The sequence below is a fragment of the Artemia franciscana genome, chromosome 14 (genome assembly GCF_032884065.1).
Source record: "Artemia franciscana chromosome 14, ASM3288406v1, whole genome shotgun sequence".
In the NCBI taxonomy this organism is placed as follows: Eukaryota; Metazoa; Arthropoda; class Branchiopoda; order Anostraca; family Artemiidae; genus Artemia; species Artemia franciscana.
Genome location: NC_088876.1, coordinates 23,232,491 through 23,249,692, shown reverse-complemented (window position 1 = coordinate 23,249,692; position 17,202 = coordinate 23,232,491). Strand labels below are relative to the sequence as shown.

Below are 17,202 nucleotides of genomic sequence, written 5' to 3'. Positions count from 1 at the left end.
CATATTTTGGTATATTCCATTATGGTTAACCTAGCTTCAATTCTTGAGTGTTTACTAGCTAACAAGGAAGTACTGAGGTGTTATTGTTTCCCTCCTCTCCCAAATTGGTACATATTACTTTTTTTAGCTAGGAATTCTTTGCGCCCTTAGAGGGCTTTACTCCGATCAAAAAAAATAATTTGTCGCTCCACAATTGTAATCCCCATACCAGGTTTGCTTAAGCACTTCGTTAGACTTTGGGCACTGGAGTTCTATTTTTTGGTAATTTTGTCAAAATTATCGATGATTTTACAATCTTGCTATATTAGATGGTAACAATAATGTTACCATCTTGCTATTGGCAATAGCAGTAACTTGGCTTCAAAGAGCCCATGAGAATACAACACGCTTACTAATCAAAGAGAAAAAAATTCCCATTCATAAAATTTTGATGTGATTAGCGATGTCAAAAGATGCGCCCCACGTCTGACTATTGGTCATCACTGAAAAAAGGAAAAAGGGCGGAGAAGAGGCGTAAAAAAACCAGTCTTCATTTGATCTCCGGTGGGAAGAATTTGAATCAAGCGAAGAATGGAATATTTAACAGCTTTGGATATCTCTGCTGTTATTATATATGTTCTTTTGATTGCTGGTATTAGCCTATTTGTAAGTTGAAATCGTTGTTTCTATAGTCATAATAATGCAGGGAAATATATACGAGATTCCATAACTGACATAAGGACAAGTGAACACACTAGTCGATTCCTCTTTCAATATTCTTTCGAAACATAGGCTAATTTACTCTCAAATGTACACCCCCTTCTGGTGGTCCTTTATATCACCCTAATAATGTATTTCTTCATTACTCGAGTCTTGTCACATATTATAGGCTACTACTAATAGTACTAACAACTAACAGTACTAACAACGGAACGAGTCCATTGATTTTGAATTAAAGTCGAATAGGCTAGTGAAGCCACGCACGCTCCTTCTCCATCCCAAGCTATTCAAAAATCTGTCTTCACATCCTCCCAACAAGTCCCGTTTCCATTAAATCTTTCCTTACAACAGCCTCCCATCCCATTAGGGGACCTCCCGATTTTCGTTTAGCCCTAGACGGTTGGCCGACAAAGATAATCTTCTGCCATCGGTCACCCTTTATCCGCAGAACATGTCCTAGTCATCTCATCCTTTCTCTCATTGTGTCCCTAGAAAGCGGGATTGAGCCAGATTTTTCGGAGAGTTTGCTATTTGAGATACTGTCGGTCAGTCATGTGCCCAAAATAATCCATCGGTATTTTCTGTTGAAAGCATCTAACAACTCCTCTTCTGTTCTTTGGAGCGCTCACGCTTCAGAACCATACTTGATCACTATCATTACAGTGACTATCATTATTCTAACCTTAGTTCTCACATTTAACTTCTTCCTCTTTCACAGCCCTTTCAATTGTGAAAAAACACCCTGAAAAAAGGGGCTGCTTCCTCATCAACGCCCCGCTCTTGACGCTAAAGTTTTTTACTGTTTCAAAAAGTAGAGTTAAGAGAAAGGGTCAAACTTTAACGTAAAGATTGGGGCGTTGATGAGGAAGCAGCCCCTTTCACATACTAAGTAATTTCTGTTCGTTTTAAAGTTTTAATGTCGCTCCTTACTTTCCGTTAAAAAAACATTTTTTTATTTAATACTAACAATACTACCTAGGTAGGTGAAACTGTTCACTTGATGGATTTTCTCGCTACCAAATATCACCTTTTCACCTTCACTTATTTCTAGTTTTAGCTATTTAGTCTACTTGGCAGGAGTAAGCTGATTTTTAATGACTTCGAAACAATTTTCAAAACAAAAGAGTAACCAGATATGCATGCAAAATGAAACAAAACGACAAATTAAAAACGGTGAGGATTCTTGGCAAAGAGATTAATCCGAAAAACCTTAGAGTTAAAGAAAATTAGAGGCCACAGAACGGCTTCCAAGGAGATATTTTAGTCTCTGATTTCATTTCTAGAATTTCATTCATCTTCCCTCGGTCAACAGATTTCTAAGATCTCAAAAGCTCCTAAAGTGGAAGTATGCCTTTGTCTATTTACATAAAGTATTTCAATATATTGAAGCATATGTAATTAATGTACTTATCGATCAGAGAATCCTACTTTAAAGGTTGTGGTGGCTTCAGCACATAGAAGATCTAAAGTTGCACATAATTTCCATTCATTTAAACAATAATATTGGAATAATTAACTTATTGACAATAAATACTATTCATTGTAAGTTTTGATAGCATATTCATATTCTGTCCAAAATTTAAATTACAATCCAGCATTTGCAATACAGACAAACCTGAAAAGTAGGGCGGTACTAATCAATTTGAAATTGACATATTCGATTTAACAGCAATAAAACAGGCGTTTAAAGGGCTGATACCCACATTATATTTTAGCTAGATCTGGGCATGATTTGGAAAACAGCCAGGAATTTAACTTTTTTTTAAAACTAGTTTTTTTCAAGCGAAAGTAAGGAGCAGCTTTGAAACCTAAAAGGAACTGAAATTTTTGTTTATATGAAAGGGGCTGTCTTCTCCATAGCTCCTTGCTGTTTACTCTGAAGTTTGACTTTTTGTCCAAATTTTTATAGAGTATTAACTGAAACACAAGAGCCATTGAATTGGGAGAACAAGGTTTTTTTTTTAATTGGGAGAACAAGGTTTTTTGTTTTAAAGGGCTGATACCCCACATTATATTTTAGCTAGATCTGGGCATAATTTGGAAAACAACCAGGAATTTAACTTTTTTTTTAAACTAGTTTTTTTGCAAGTGAAAGTAAGGACCAGCTTTGAAACCTAAAAGGAACTGAAATTTTGTTTATATGGAAGGGGCTGTCTTCTCCATAGCTCCTTGCTCTTTACTCTGAAGTTTGACTTTTTGTCCAAATTTTTATAGATTATTAACTGAAACACAAGAGCCATTGAATTGGGAGAACAAGATTTTTTAAAGCACTAAAATACTTTAGATTAATGAGCGAGGAGTTGAGGAGGGGACAGTACCACTTATATCTACTACTACTAATAACAACTCACCGCAACACCAAGCCGCCTGAGGCCAAAAAAACTACGCATGCTCCCCGTCCATTCTAATCCGTAAAAAAGTTCACTTTTTACCCCCTCCCAGAAAATTCCTATTTCCCTTAAATCTTTCTTTATGACATCCTTCCACCCCAACCGCGGACGACCTGCTTTCTGTTTAGGATAGCCAAAAAGGGTAATCTTTCGCAAAATTCAGATTATTTTAAGTTTTAAAGTTGCTCCCTACTTTTAGTTTTTTTATTTTTTTTTATTTGATTAATCAAATTTCATGAAATGGAAAAAAATTTTAATATTGTAATGCTCTCTGTCTTGCTTTTGATGGGTTGCAAAGTATGAAAACTAATAATAAGAAAATCTAATAAGAATATTTCTAATGTTGAGCGTTATTGAGAAAGGTTGTAACTGTCGAACATTACTGAGTAATGTTGATTATTAATTCAATGAAAACGGTTCGTGGTAATGAACTGTAAGTAAGAAGTGACTCAGCTCAATAGTAAACGAATCTCTAAGAAATGAAATTTTAATATTAATAGATACATTAAAAGAATTTACTTATTATGCCTAATTCAAATATATAAGTTTTATCAAGTTTAATGTAATCCCTCAAAAGCTAACAGCCTGAGAAAGTTTGCCTGATTTTGAAACAGAGGGGAAACAGCCCTTTAAAGTCAAGGATTTTAATGGAAACCACACGATCAGATTCAGCGTATAAAAAAAACCTTACTATAGAAGTTTCAAACTCCTTCATGCACAAATGTTGATTTTAATTTTTTTTTCCAGAAAAAAAAATCACGGCTGCTTGTTTATTTATTTTTGTATTTTTTTTTGTATGTTTGTTTTTCCCAGGGATGATCGTATTGAACTAATTTTCGTAGAAGATCAGGAGAGGTTATGTTCTGACGGAAATTAAAAGTTCGAGTGCCCTTTTTAAGTGACTTAAAACATTTGGGAGAAAATAACCCCCCTCCCATGCCCCTTCCCCCTAAATTTGTCCGATCACTATTTTGAGATAGCCATTTTATTTCAGAATAAATGAAAGATATAACAACTATACCCTTAGGGGTAACATGACCCCCTTGAACCGCGGGGAAAGGTCTGTAATCTATTAAATTTGCCCATTGTTTTCGTATAGTATTTGTTATTGGGAAGTGTACAGACTTTTTTCGGAGGTGTTGATTTTGTGCTTGGGTTGGGTCTCCATGGGGATAATTCTGGGGGGAAATTTTTGCACTGGGGGAATCTGACAGAATTTTTGTACGAAATCCCTTTCATTTGTCTTACTTTCTCTTTGCCAACTCAATTTTGCATGTTAATATGTACAGGGGGAATTGTCCGGAGCAAATGTTCAGCAGGTTTAGATTTCCAGGAAACAAATTCCACGGCGGGGGTATTTTCCGAGTGATCAGAAGAACGATTAAAATTTATGTCTTTTTAAATGAAAGTATGTTAAGGAGAATTTGTCAGGCTGAATCACCTTACGGGGTGTGGGGGAATATTCAGCGAGGATGGAATTGCCCGGAGGGAATTCTACCGGGAGGGGGTGTATTTTTTGTGGGAGGAACTTTCAACGGAGAAGTTTCCCGTGAAGAGAGGAAATCTTTACGGAGGGGGAGCTAGATTTACTAGTATTATTTGAAAAACGATCAGAAATTAAAAAAAAACTTTTTTTGACTGAAAGTAAGGAGCAACGTTAAAATTCAAAACGAACAGATATTATTCCGTAAAAGCATACCGATTATACCGTATATGCAGATATACAGTAAAAGCATGACACTTTTTACAGTTTGAAAATAGAAGATCTTAGGATTGTTACTTAATTTTGTTTCATCTAGTTTTATTTCACTTCTGCATGATGAGCTCAGTTTAACGAGTGGCGTTAAACCTTGAGTTCTGAAAATGATATTCCATGATTATTTTGTAGACAATATCGGAGTGAAGCCATCTTAACAGCATTAGGACTATAGCCAAGTTTTTGATTTTGTATCATAGCTTGAAATCATTCTTTGCACAGAGGGAAATAACCAGATTTCAGGAGTTCATATTATGGTTTAATTGTGCTTTACTTAGAGTAAAATTTAAGCGGATTTGTACAATTCCAAGTTATATATGCTTTTATATGAGCTATTCAAAATCTCAGTACAATGCTCTGGTAGCCTGCTACCCCCCACCTCCCAATGGAAAATGACACCAAAAGTGCCACTTTAAGTGCTATTTGGCACTCAAAGATGATGGAATTTATCAGAAGCACGTAGGTATGAGTAATTGCTTTTAAATGAGCCATTCAAAATCTCTCTATGGTTTTCTGGTACTCTGCTAGCCTTCGTAGAAAGAGGTCCATCAGCGCTACCAATACAAAAAGTGACTTTTCTTGTTGTTCAATGTGGAGGGCTGTGGATTCATAGGGTGGAAATATGCAATCTTATTTGAATTGAAGAATTTTCGAGTGAATTCTATTCCTCCTTCCTGTTTATCTTTCTCAGAGTCACAATTTCTATCACATTTTTATTCTCCAGGGAGGTAACTGTCAATTCTAACATTTATTTTACTTATTTCTTTGTTGAGCGAAGCTAAAATACTGCGTTCCTTCATTCCATTGTAGTTTTGATTTGCAAGACAGTCTCCAAATACTTCTTCAACTAAGTTAGCAGTGAATATTATATCTTCAGGTAATTCATGTCATTTTTGGGAAGATTTCCATTTTCTTGGTTCAGGATGTACTTAGCGAATGCTTCCTCCTTAGGATAGACATGCATATTTTTAAGGAACAATTTTTGAAGTACTTCCAGTGATAACTGTTTCTGATCTAAAAATTGAGGGTTCCACTACGGTTGTTTTGGAGTTGAACAGGTAAGCACTGACAGAAATCAAATTTCAGCAATTGAAGTTTGGATTGGTAATAGACCACTATAACTTACCCATATTTTGTAGCCATTCTTTGGTCAAATCGGTGCCTCATATATATCGAAAATATCCACTTAAGCTAATTCTTTAGTTTTGTTTCGATCAGATCTTATACTGGAAATTGAATTTGATGAAAGTGGAACTTTCTATCCAAATACCTTGTGTGTTGTTTGCCCTATAGTCAATACAGTTGATATGGTTTCAGTAAACGTACTACATTTCAGTTGCGAGTCACGCAAAAGGTGAGACTAGGTTTTATACACATATGTTTTATTGGTACCCTCTGGTCCATCTATTGAAAAAAGTTTTTTTTCAACATAGTCAGGCTCACAGGTACCCCGTGGAATATTTTTCTCAATTTCTATCTGTTTTCCTTGGAGAAACTAAAGCGTGTGTTGTTCAGAAGCAGTTAAGTCATCTAAATTTAGAAATTCCATGTTTTTGTCATCTACCGTTCCACCCAAAGACTAAAATTTGGAGCTTCTGTTGCCATCATATTTAACGTGGATGCTATAATACGATAAGCGCGTTTGATTGCAGTATCCTCAGATATTTTATTCCGTCCTGCGTGCTGGATGAAATCTAGAACCTGCTGATTTTTCAATTTTTCCTAGAGATCTTTTTGGATCTGCAGGACATCCAAGAGATAGAAGGTGAACGAAGAGTTTGCGTATTACAGAAGGCACTTTGTACTGTGCGTGTTCTTTTAGGCCATCTACCCAGTGTCTATAGTTGAATGAGAGGCCATGATATTGGCAAACTTGTTTGCATGTCGCAGAGTAATATTCATAGTAAGGAGATCATCAAAACTTTTTGCATCCTTCGCATGACAGAGAAGTACTCACAAATGGAAGTATTCCCGGACGATCTTCACAGTTTACGCTGTGAATTCAACCAATGACACCAACGGATTCGTGGCTCTCCTTTGCTCATTTTCCAATCCCATATAAAGTTTTTGGACATTTCCCAATAATGGTGAATTTTCTAGTCTATTTGAATATGCTTCATTGCGTGGTTACGTCAAAAATATGTTTTTACATTTAGCCTTGTTGTCCAATATCTACCCAATCTTCTTGGGCTTGGTTAATATTTTGCATTCGTTATTGTCCAGGTTAAATGAATGTTCAAGCGTTTAATGACATGACTTTTTCCTTGGATATTGCCAAATATTCGCCAGCATGCTGCGGTTCCACATTGGTTGAACTGCGCTCTTTCCACATTGGTGTTTGCTTCATTGTAAACCAAACACCGTTGATTTCTGGCAAGCTTTGTTGAATCGCAATCATGCTCTTTGTACTGCTCTATGTACCAATTACTCTGTATACCATTTCATTCGGAAACTGTAAATGTGGCAACACAATTCGACCATTCAAGCAGCAATCTCCAAACGATTCATTCTTGATTGCTTTTCTTGATTGCATTCTTGATTCATTCTTGAGGGAAAAGGGGGGCTCTATACTGAATATATTCGGTGTTGAAAGGCCCCAATGTCTTGCAACTAAACTTGCGTAGTTTACGGTGTCTTTGTTGTTCAGACCTGGGTTGCTTGCTAAAGCTTAGTGACTTCAAACATTCTGATGGCGCTGTTCTTCTTGATTTTGTTTGTTCTCTAACTGAAGCTTCTGCTTTCATTTTTTACTGAAGCTTGTGCTTTATTTTCGGTTTGAATCGCTGTAATTTTTGCTTTTGCTTGTCTTCTAACTCCGTATTTTTTGTGCTTTTACTTCCATTTTTGATTCTTTTTAATTCTCGTGTTTGCTTTTGCTCTAATCGAAGATTTTTTGTTGTGCTTTATTTTGTTTTTGATTCGTAAGGTGTTTCGATGTCTTCTAACTACATATTTGTTTTCGTTTTATTTTCGTTTTTGATTTGTTATTCTTGCTATTGCTTGTCTTCTAACAGCAGTTTCTCTGTTTTTCAGTTGTGTTCATTGCAACTTCAGAAATTTTTTCAATACTCTTTTTTTTGCTGTTCAGATTAGTTCTGTTAAGTCTGATGGTCCAGGTTGTTGAATATCTTCTAATCACATATTTCTTTGCGCTTCATTATTTTTTTCACTGCCTTAGACATTTTTATAAGTCCTTTGCTTTAGCTGTTCGGGTTTGTCTTGTCGCGTTTGAAAGTCCAGGCTGCTCATTTTCAGTAATTTTGAATTAGTGTTTTTTCGGGTCGTCCTCATAGTGTTGTTTTACGTGAAAAGTGTGTTCCCAAAAATAAGGCTCTAAACGAGCCTATGACTTGTGTAGACGAAAATGAAGCACAATGAAATATATGGGCAGAAGACATTTGACAACGAGAATCACAACACATCAAAAAAGAAAATATATCACAGTTAGAAGGCAAACGAAATCGAGAAGAACAGTGCCGTTGCAATGTTTGACGACAACAAGCTATTTCACACAACCCATTGCTAGCCTGCAAATATGTTGTAAACTAAGAAAGTCTTAATAAAAGTCATTGGGACTCCTCGACAGTGCATGTATTTGCCGAGGATCCCTCTATTTCACCGAAAGTTCCACATGTTTCGCGTTTGCTTCATTCAATGTAAAACGATGACCAAACCATCAATAGTCGTAAGGTTTTTAGCTTGAAAATAGCTGGACAATTTCATCACAGAATTAATTTGGCGGCAGATCCAACAAACACTCAAGGCAATTTCGAACCCACTTCATCTAGTCAAATGTGCTTTTTAGACCCCGATGAAGCTGTTGACGAACGACTTGCACATTCTTTAAGTTATAGGACCTTAATGGATCTGTTGGAAGAAATATTGCGAGACATAAACAATCATGCCAAAGATTATATGAGAATGCTAGAAGCGGAACATAATGTAAATCAGCGTGCTGTTTCACTGGGACAACAACTTCCAAATGGCAGCTCATTTTTACTCCACCAGATGGTGTGGGTTGTAGACAGCTAAACCCCTCTGCGTGTATTGAAGTATGCGGATTTCTAACTCTTTATGCTTACCACAGTTTTCTGTCAAATGAAATCAATTGTAAACACCGTGACAAAAATATTGTCAGTTTAAAAAACAGCGATCATTGTGTGGAGCCCTTTACCTACCTATTGTTTTGTGCAACTGGGACATCAGGATGGACCATGGATATGCCCAAACAATTTACGAAAGTCTTCTACATGTAACTAACGCTTGAATTACCACAGTAACCTTTCGCTTTTAGACCTAAAGACGCCAAAAACTTTTCTCTGCAAGCTGTAACCCTCCACTTGTGTAAAAAGTTTTTTAATGCTTTATATTTTGGTATATGACTTTTCCAACAACATATTTTCGATACATTTTTTTTTGTCTTGGCGGTGATCCCATCCAATCAATAAAATTGAGTACGAAATGGAATGCAATTGCTGATGAAAAAGTATTTCTACCGTCATCATTCACCACATCAACAGACTTCTACACTGAAGATTTTAAAAATGCAACGGTTATTGTTCGTCGCCTGGAACCATCAGATTTCTTCATAACTATGACTTGCAATCCTGATTGCCCAGAAATTCAAGAAATAGAATCTATTGTATCCTGATTATAACTTTATTACAGAGCAGTCCACAAAAGGTCCCGATCACTCATGTTCCAGGGATAGGAAGCATAATACTAGGTGACGTAACATTTATTTACTAAAACAGGAAGGGTAGGGTGCATAGGCGTTTAGCAGGGCTCTTGAAAAGTAAAGAAGTTGCTAAGTCTTGCTTAGGTTGCGGCGGCGTTAAAAATAGAATGGTAGGTACTCATTTTACTACTAAAAAGTGCAGGGCATCACTCATAGTGGTATATATTTCTGTAGAACCGAATGATGGACATAGTAGTCACTCAGATGAATTTACTTACAGCTAGAGGAACAAATTGACAGGATCCCAGGTAAAAATTTGGCATTTTCATTCAAGAAATTTATTGGTCTTGTCAATAGAAATAGGGATAGATGGTATCCTAGCATAAGTAAGTTTGGTTTAGAAAAAAAAACAGTAACGGTTAAAGCCTGCTGGAGCTCTCTTTGAGAGCAATTGGTAAAATCCTACGAAAATTAGTAGAAGTGCCATCCAGCCTTCATGTCTCAAGGAACAATTCCCAGTTTGGCTGATTAAGGATTATAGACCGTTATAGATAGGGCTTGTCTGATTTTTTTTTTTAGCTTAAACCGGACAAGCTAAAAAAAATGTCTAAAGTCTACTTGCGGTTCTCTAGAAACACTAATTCTTCTATATTGTTTTCCTTTACTTCGAATACAGTTGTGCAAAATTATTAAAATGGAGATTTAAAAGAACAAAGAAAGTCTTCACTTTCGTTGATAAAGACATATTGTGCGGTGAGAAACCAAGTCAAAGTGAAAGCTTTGAACCTCTCTGCTGGTTCCTCCCAGAACAAAGGTTTTGACAAACTTTTGAGGGTATCAGAAACATCCACACTTGGAACATCTTCTAACTCGGGGAAGACCCGCTTTTTGCTTTTCATTTGCATGACATCGATCATAGCTTCACCTCTTGCAATACCCTGGACTAACCCAACGTGCACAGCAGGATGATTTCTTTAACTGAAAGTTGACTATTGCGTAATCTCTTACTGACAGGAAAGATTAGCTGAACGGCTGATCATCCTGGCTGTCTTCTCTACCAAGGTGTGATGACCCATCAGATGAATCATGTAGCTTAAAATTCACCATCGACATCTCCTTGAATTACTTTTATATCTTTTTCCACGTCTTTTTGGCTTAATTTCTTCCTTTTCTAAGGTGTTCGTGAGTCCTGGTTCCTGGTTCTTTAGGTTTTGTGTCACTTACAAGAGCTTGCGTGAACCCTTCCTATTCAAGAGAAAGGTCTAATAATGTTTCAGTTTATGCTGAAACTGAAACTGACCTTACAGGCTGGTGGTGGATAGTCTGGGAGCAGGAGAGCTGATAGTACAGGAGTAGAAATATCATTGTTGGCCCTGGACTGGCAAATTTCATCTCGCTCCAAGACTGTCGCATTTGTTTGATTTAAGCCTGCTTGATCTTGAGTAAGTCGGTTGGTTACTTTAGACGGAAGAAAATCGAACTCCCTGAAAAAATTTCTGCTAAAAGGCCAGATTCCAGCCTTTTTGAAAGAAGAAGTGACATTGGCCGGAGAAAACTTTTCTTTGTAGGGCTTAGGACAAAGCTTATGCACCTTGTGAATAGACACCCTTTGTCCAGAGTTTAACTGGAACAATTCATTGAACTTTGCTTAAAACCGCTCTTGAAAGAAGTAAGAACACCAATGTCTAAGGGTCAAAGTCGGTGAGAACACTATGGTAGAAAAGCTAGAATGAGAATACCGTTTCCCTTGCAGAAAGAAATACATCTTGGATCAAGGTGACTGTTGTGATGATCAAGCAAAAAGAGAAGAGGATTGTCTTTTCAAGACTGGCAATGCTTCCATAAGGGTTATAGAGCCAACAAAAAGTCTTATTGTTCACCCAGCCCTACGGGTGTGCTAGCCCAAGGGAGCCAGGAGGACTTCTTCGTACCATTCCAGGCTATAATGGTTTTCAGGGGAAAATAAAAACTGTTGTGATCTGTCCAACAATTAAATTGATGAAGGTGTCAAGATAGTCTTACTTGTGCTCTAGAAAAGATCTTCAAATGAGAAGTTTGGATTAGATCTGATGTAGAATGGGATGGATTCTGTGTTGGCATCAGTAGTTCACTGCTGCTGCGAATTGTTAAAAGTAGTATCATACCAAAATGAAGCTAGAGTGCTGCAAAAATTTCCAAATCCTTATTTTTTCCCTTTAAAGACTATCATAATTTCACATACGTTTTCTAGGCATAACATTTTGGTTACTCCAACAATATCCTTTGTCTGTGTAGCCAACTTAGCTACACAGCTAAGTTGGCTACAAAATAGCCACCCCTATAAGTCACTTATGATTGAGAGTAGCTGAAACTCAAGGCTAATTAAGCCTAGTGGCATAGATAGTCCACCACATAAGCTGGCATGTAAAGAAAACAATTCTTACTTCGTCATGTGCACAATAACCCTTGTTAATATATTTTGCAGCAGGAGAACCTTTATCTTCACTTCTCTCTTTGTTTTTCCAGTTTTTCTACAAAATCATGAATTCCCTAGAACCAATATAGCCTATTAACAGAGTATATGCTTGAGATGAGTTTAACCTCTTCCAACACGGAATCCTCTATAAATCCTTGAAAACGAACTTAGAACAGTTTAAATTCCATCTTCTAGCACAATGATGTTCGGAAACCTATTTCAAAATGCTTTCTACAATAGTATTACGCAATTTGGCAACTCGTATTGATTTGTGTTACCTTAGTAAAAAAGAGGAAACAAAGGGACTTGCAGGAAGTTTTGCAACGAGAAAAGTTGTGCTGGAGTTTGGCAATGTTTATTATTACTTTTTCCAATTATAATGACTGACAACGCGGCCAATCATATATCATAAGTGCTTAGCAATCCCGTTTATTAAAGATACGAGATGAAACACAAAAGAAAGGGAAATACATAGTTTAATTGTAGAACGTTAAACTGATTCATAGTATTCTTTTCTACTAACTCTAGTGCTTGGACAAAAATACCATGGATTGCAGATTGAGCAGAGTGGCATCAATGGAAGGAGGGGGACATCTGTTCCACATATGTTTGGCCTCTCTATATATACCTTTTGGAAAAAATCTCTTCCTTGGTGATTTTTATTGAAAAATATTTTTTTCATTTTGATTAGAAAAAAAGCAACAAAATTACCCCTACACTGTATATTTTCCTGAATTGAACGCCACCGAATACGCGAAAAATACCGTGACAAATATATTTAAAACAGCCACCAGACCTTCGAAATGCCGGTCATTAATGGTAAATAGTGGTATATTTCGTTCCTGAGCTTTGTTTGTAGACTGTATTCTGTGTTGCCATAGCCTGCAGGCTTTTTGCAATTAATCTTATCTTATAATCCAATTGCGGCTCTTTCAAAATTTCAACATTCAACAACGTCAACCTTTTTTGCTTGCCTAAAATTTCTTACAAGAGAACTAATTAGGTTGTGCTTTTTTCTGGCTCAAAATTTAACATAACAATAATAACAGGTAACCAAAATATACAGAAACCTGGAGAAAATCAAATTTTAAGGTCATACCATATTTCAATTATAACTTTGCAAGTCTCGGCGTTGACTTTTCATCTCAAAGGCAAAGGGTTCATTAGCTACTTTTCCCAACACCAGTAGGAGCTCCCAAAGTAATTTAGTAGAAACTGGTAAGGGGTCATAAGTATGTCATCAGTTCGAAAGGCTAGCGAGAGGCTAGTTTAAATTCGAGAAAACATATAATATCTTATCAATTGTTAAGCAAAGCGCTGTCCATTCAACATACATGCAGCATAAATAATGTCGGCAAGGTTTTCGATCAAGGGGGGGGGGGAGTAGCACAACAAGGGACTCTCGAATGATAACATGATAACAGTGATGACATGGCAACATGATGAACGATAACTCTTTCTTCCTTTGTTTTTTCCGCCATCTCTTTGCAATTTTTTGTGCTAAGTAATTGCATATTTTTATCCCAGTCAGTAGCGAATCCAGGATTTTAGGGAGAGGAGGACGGTTCGTTGCGAAAAATTCCCATTCTAAATTAAGTCTAACGTACTTACTGACGCTGAAAGTTGCATGCCTCTGCTTCTATCTGTCATTTAGCTGTCAATTTCTAAAACTATTCATTAAACCATACTTATAGAAACACTAACAATATTTTAAGACGAATTCTTGCCTCGTACTTCCGCTATTAGCAAACCTACCAATAACGCTTTCTACACCTGTGGTAATATTACTCTAAATATAAAGAAGGGCAAGTCCAGTCAGTTTTTCCTCCGCCATTTTATTCTTTAGATGTTTTTTCAATATTCTCTAGGTAGAAAAACCTTGTTCAACTGACGCCACACAGACAGATCGGGAGGATCTGCAAGAGCACTGAAATATTCGGGAAGATATGAGGTGAAAAATCGCGTTTGTGTCACTGTAAAGTCTATCCTTGTGCCTTCCACATGTTTTTATCCACATTTTCCTTCATTGCTTTCTCTCAAACGAACCCATCGAGCCTTCCATATTATCGCTTCACCGATAAGGGCAGATTCACAAATTCGATTGGGAGAAGAAACAGATTACTTACCAATGTGGCGCTTAAAAGCTATAAATCTTAAGAGCAAATTGTTTGTTCAACAACAAATTGTTGTTATTTGTTCTCTGTTCAACATGTTGTTGTTTGCTATGAGAAAATTGTTGTCCCTTTCGATATAACTTTATTGGCCATGAAATACTGGGCTTAAAAGTATCCATTGTTTCTATGGAAAACGCATTCTGGTTAAAAAATAATTGTGCTTCGCAGAAGCACCAAAAAACAATTATTTCTTTTATGACTTTGATGGAGTTTCTAACGCTCTGGAAAGAAGAAGTTTTTGACATAGAATTTTTTTGACGCTATAATATTTGATATAATAGCTTAAGATGCTCTAGTAATTTTTTAGTACCATAAATAAGAAACAAACTAGGTTTTTATATGGGCTCATGTGAGAAAAATACTTATACAACAATTCACGATAACTAAATTCATTTGATGGTAGGTTGGATCAGGAGACTGAAGTAAAGTGTAAATACCATTGATCTAACGGGAATTGGTCTGACAAATCAGCTGATGTCTGTGTTAGTTTATTAACCTCATCATAAAGCATCTTTGGATTATTCCTATTCTTGGTTGATATGTCTTTTACTTGTTGTTTCTTCCAAGTTGCCACTAATATATATATATATATATATATATATATATATATATATATATATATATATATATATATATATATATATATATATATATATATATAATATATATATATATATATTTCATATATATATATATCTATCTATATATATAAAAATAAGTTGTCTGTCTGTGGATGTGTGGATCAGGTGACGTCACCTGAAAAAACTGGATCAGGTGACGTCAAAACTGAAAAAACTAAAAAAAGGCAAAAACTACAAAAAAAACTAAAAACTAATAAAAAAAAATAAAAAAGCTAAAAAACTAAAAAAACTAAAAAAAGGCAAAAACTACAAAAAAACTAAAAACTAATAAAAAAGCTAAAAAACTAAAAAAACTAAAAAAAGGCAAAAACTACAAAAAAAAACTAAAAACTAATAAAAAAAATAAAAAAGCTAAAAAACTAACAAAACTAAAAAAAGGTAAAAAACTAAAAAAACTAAAAACTAAAAAAAACTAAAAAAAAGGAAAAAACTGAAAAATAAGCTAAAATAAAGGTAAAAACCAATAAAAAACTAAAAAAAAACAGAAAAAACTAAAAAAAGGCAAAAACTACAAAAAAAAACTAAAAACTAATAAAAAAAAATAAAAAAGCTAAAAAACTAAAAAAACTAAAAAAAGGCAAAAACTACAAAAAAACTAAAAACTAATAAAAAAGCTAAAAAACTAAAAAAACTAAAAAAAAGGCAAAAACTACAAAAAAAACTAAAAACTAATAAAAAAAATAAAAAAGCTAAAAAACTAAAAAAACTAAAAAAAGGTAAAAAACTAAAAAAACTAAAAACTAAAAAAAACTGAAAAAAAGGAAAAAACTGAAAAATAAGCTAAAATAAAGGTAAAAACCAATAAAAAACTAAAAAAAAACTGAAAAAACTAAAAAAAGGCAAAAACTACAAAAAAAAACTAAAAACTAATAAAAAAAGTAAAAAAGCTAAAAAACTAAAAAAACTAAAAAAACTAAAAAAAGGTGTAAAACTAAAAAAAATAAAAAATAAAAAAAAACTAAAAAAAAGGAAAAAACTGAAAAATAAGCTAAAATAAAGGTAAAAACCAATAAAAAACTAAAAAGAAAAAAAGGAAAAAACTAAAAAAAATTTTCATCTAAAAAACTAAAAAAAACTAAAAAAGGTAAAAACTAAAAGAACTAAAAAAGAAAAAAATAAATGATTGTCAAAACTGAAAAAACTAAAAAAAGGCAAAAACTACAAAAAAAACTAAAAACTAATAAAAAAAATAAAAAAGCTAAAAAACTAAAAAAACTAAAAAAAGGCAAAAACTACAAAAAAAACTAAAAACTAATAAAAAAGCTAAAAAACTAAAAAAACAAAAAAAAAGGCAAAAACTACAAAAAAAACTAAAAACTAATAAAAAAAATAAAAAAGCTAGAAAACTAAAAAAAACTAAAAAAACTAAAAAAAGGTAAAAAACTAAAAAAACTAAAAACTAAAAAAAACTAAAAAAAAAAGGAAAAAACTGAAAAATAAGCTAAAATAAAGGTAAAAACCAATAAAAAACTAAAAAAAAAAACTGAAAAAACTAAAAATAGGCAAAAACTACAAAAAAACTAAAAACTAATAAAAAAAGTAAAAAAGCTAAAAAACTAAAAAAACTAAAAAAACTAAAAAAACTAAAAAAAGGTAAAAAACTAAAAAAAAAATAAAAAATAAAAAAAACTAAAAAAAAAGGAAAAAACTGAAAAATAAGCTAACATAAAGGTAAAAACCAATAAAAAACTAAAAAGAAAAAAAGGAAAAAACTAAAAAAAATTTTCATCTAAAAAACTAAAAAAAAACTAAAAAAGGTAAAAACTAAAAGAACTAAAAAAGAAAAAAATAAATGACGACACTCAAAGAGAAAGCGACCAGGACAAAAGGAATGTTCGATTAGCAATCAACAAAGCACCGGGACACAGGGAGTATAAATGACGACCAGGACATAAGTAAAAAAAAAAATTAACAAAACTAAAAAGAAGGTAAAAACTACAAAAAAACTAAAAAGAAAAAAAACTAAAAACTAATAAAAAACTAAAAAATCTAAAAATCTAAATAAACTAAAAAAGAAAAAAAAAGGAAAAAAATAAAGGAGAAAAACAAAACTAAAAAACGAATGTATATACAGACCGGTACACCGGGATACAAATGACGACCGGGACACAGGGAATATAAATGACGACCGGGACACAGGGACACAACTACAACGGGGACACCGGGGGAAACAGGGGGATATAAATGACGACCGGGACACAGGGACACAACTACAACGGGGACACCGGGGGAAACAGGGGGATGTAAATGACGACCGGGACACCGGGACAGGGAATGGTCGATTAGCAATCACCATCAACAAAGCTCAAGGGCAATCATTAGAATCATGAGGTATAGATCTGAATACAGATTGTTTTCCCATGGACCATTATATGTTGCATGTTCAAGAGTCGGTAAACCTGACAATTT

The 17,202-nt window shown here is 34.4% G+C and overlaps 1 long non-coding RNA gene across 1 annotated transcript in view; it reads left to right on the top strand.

Annotated features, from left to right (window-relative positions):
- The first annotated feature begins 507 nt into the window (after nucleotides 1-507).
- The window catches only part of LOC136035473 (uncharacterized), a 37,371-nt gene continuing 20,676 nt past the window's right edge, over nucleotides 508-17,202 (top strand). The window contains exon 1 of the long non-coding RNA XR_010619448.1: nucleotides 508-645. This is a non-coding gene — a long non-coding RNA (uncharacterized LOC136035473). The remainder of the gene's footprint in view (nucleotides 646-17,202) is intronic.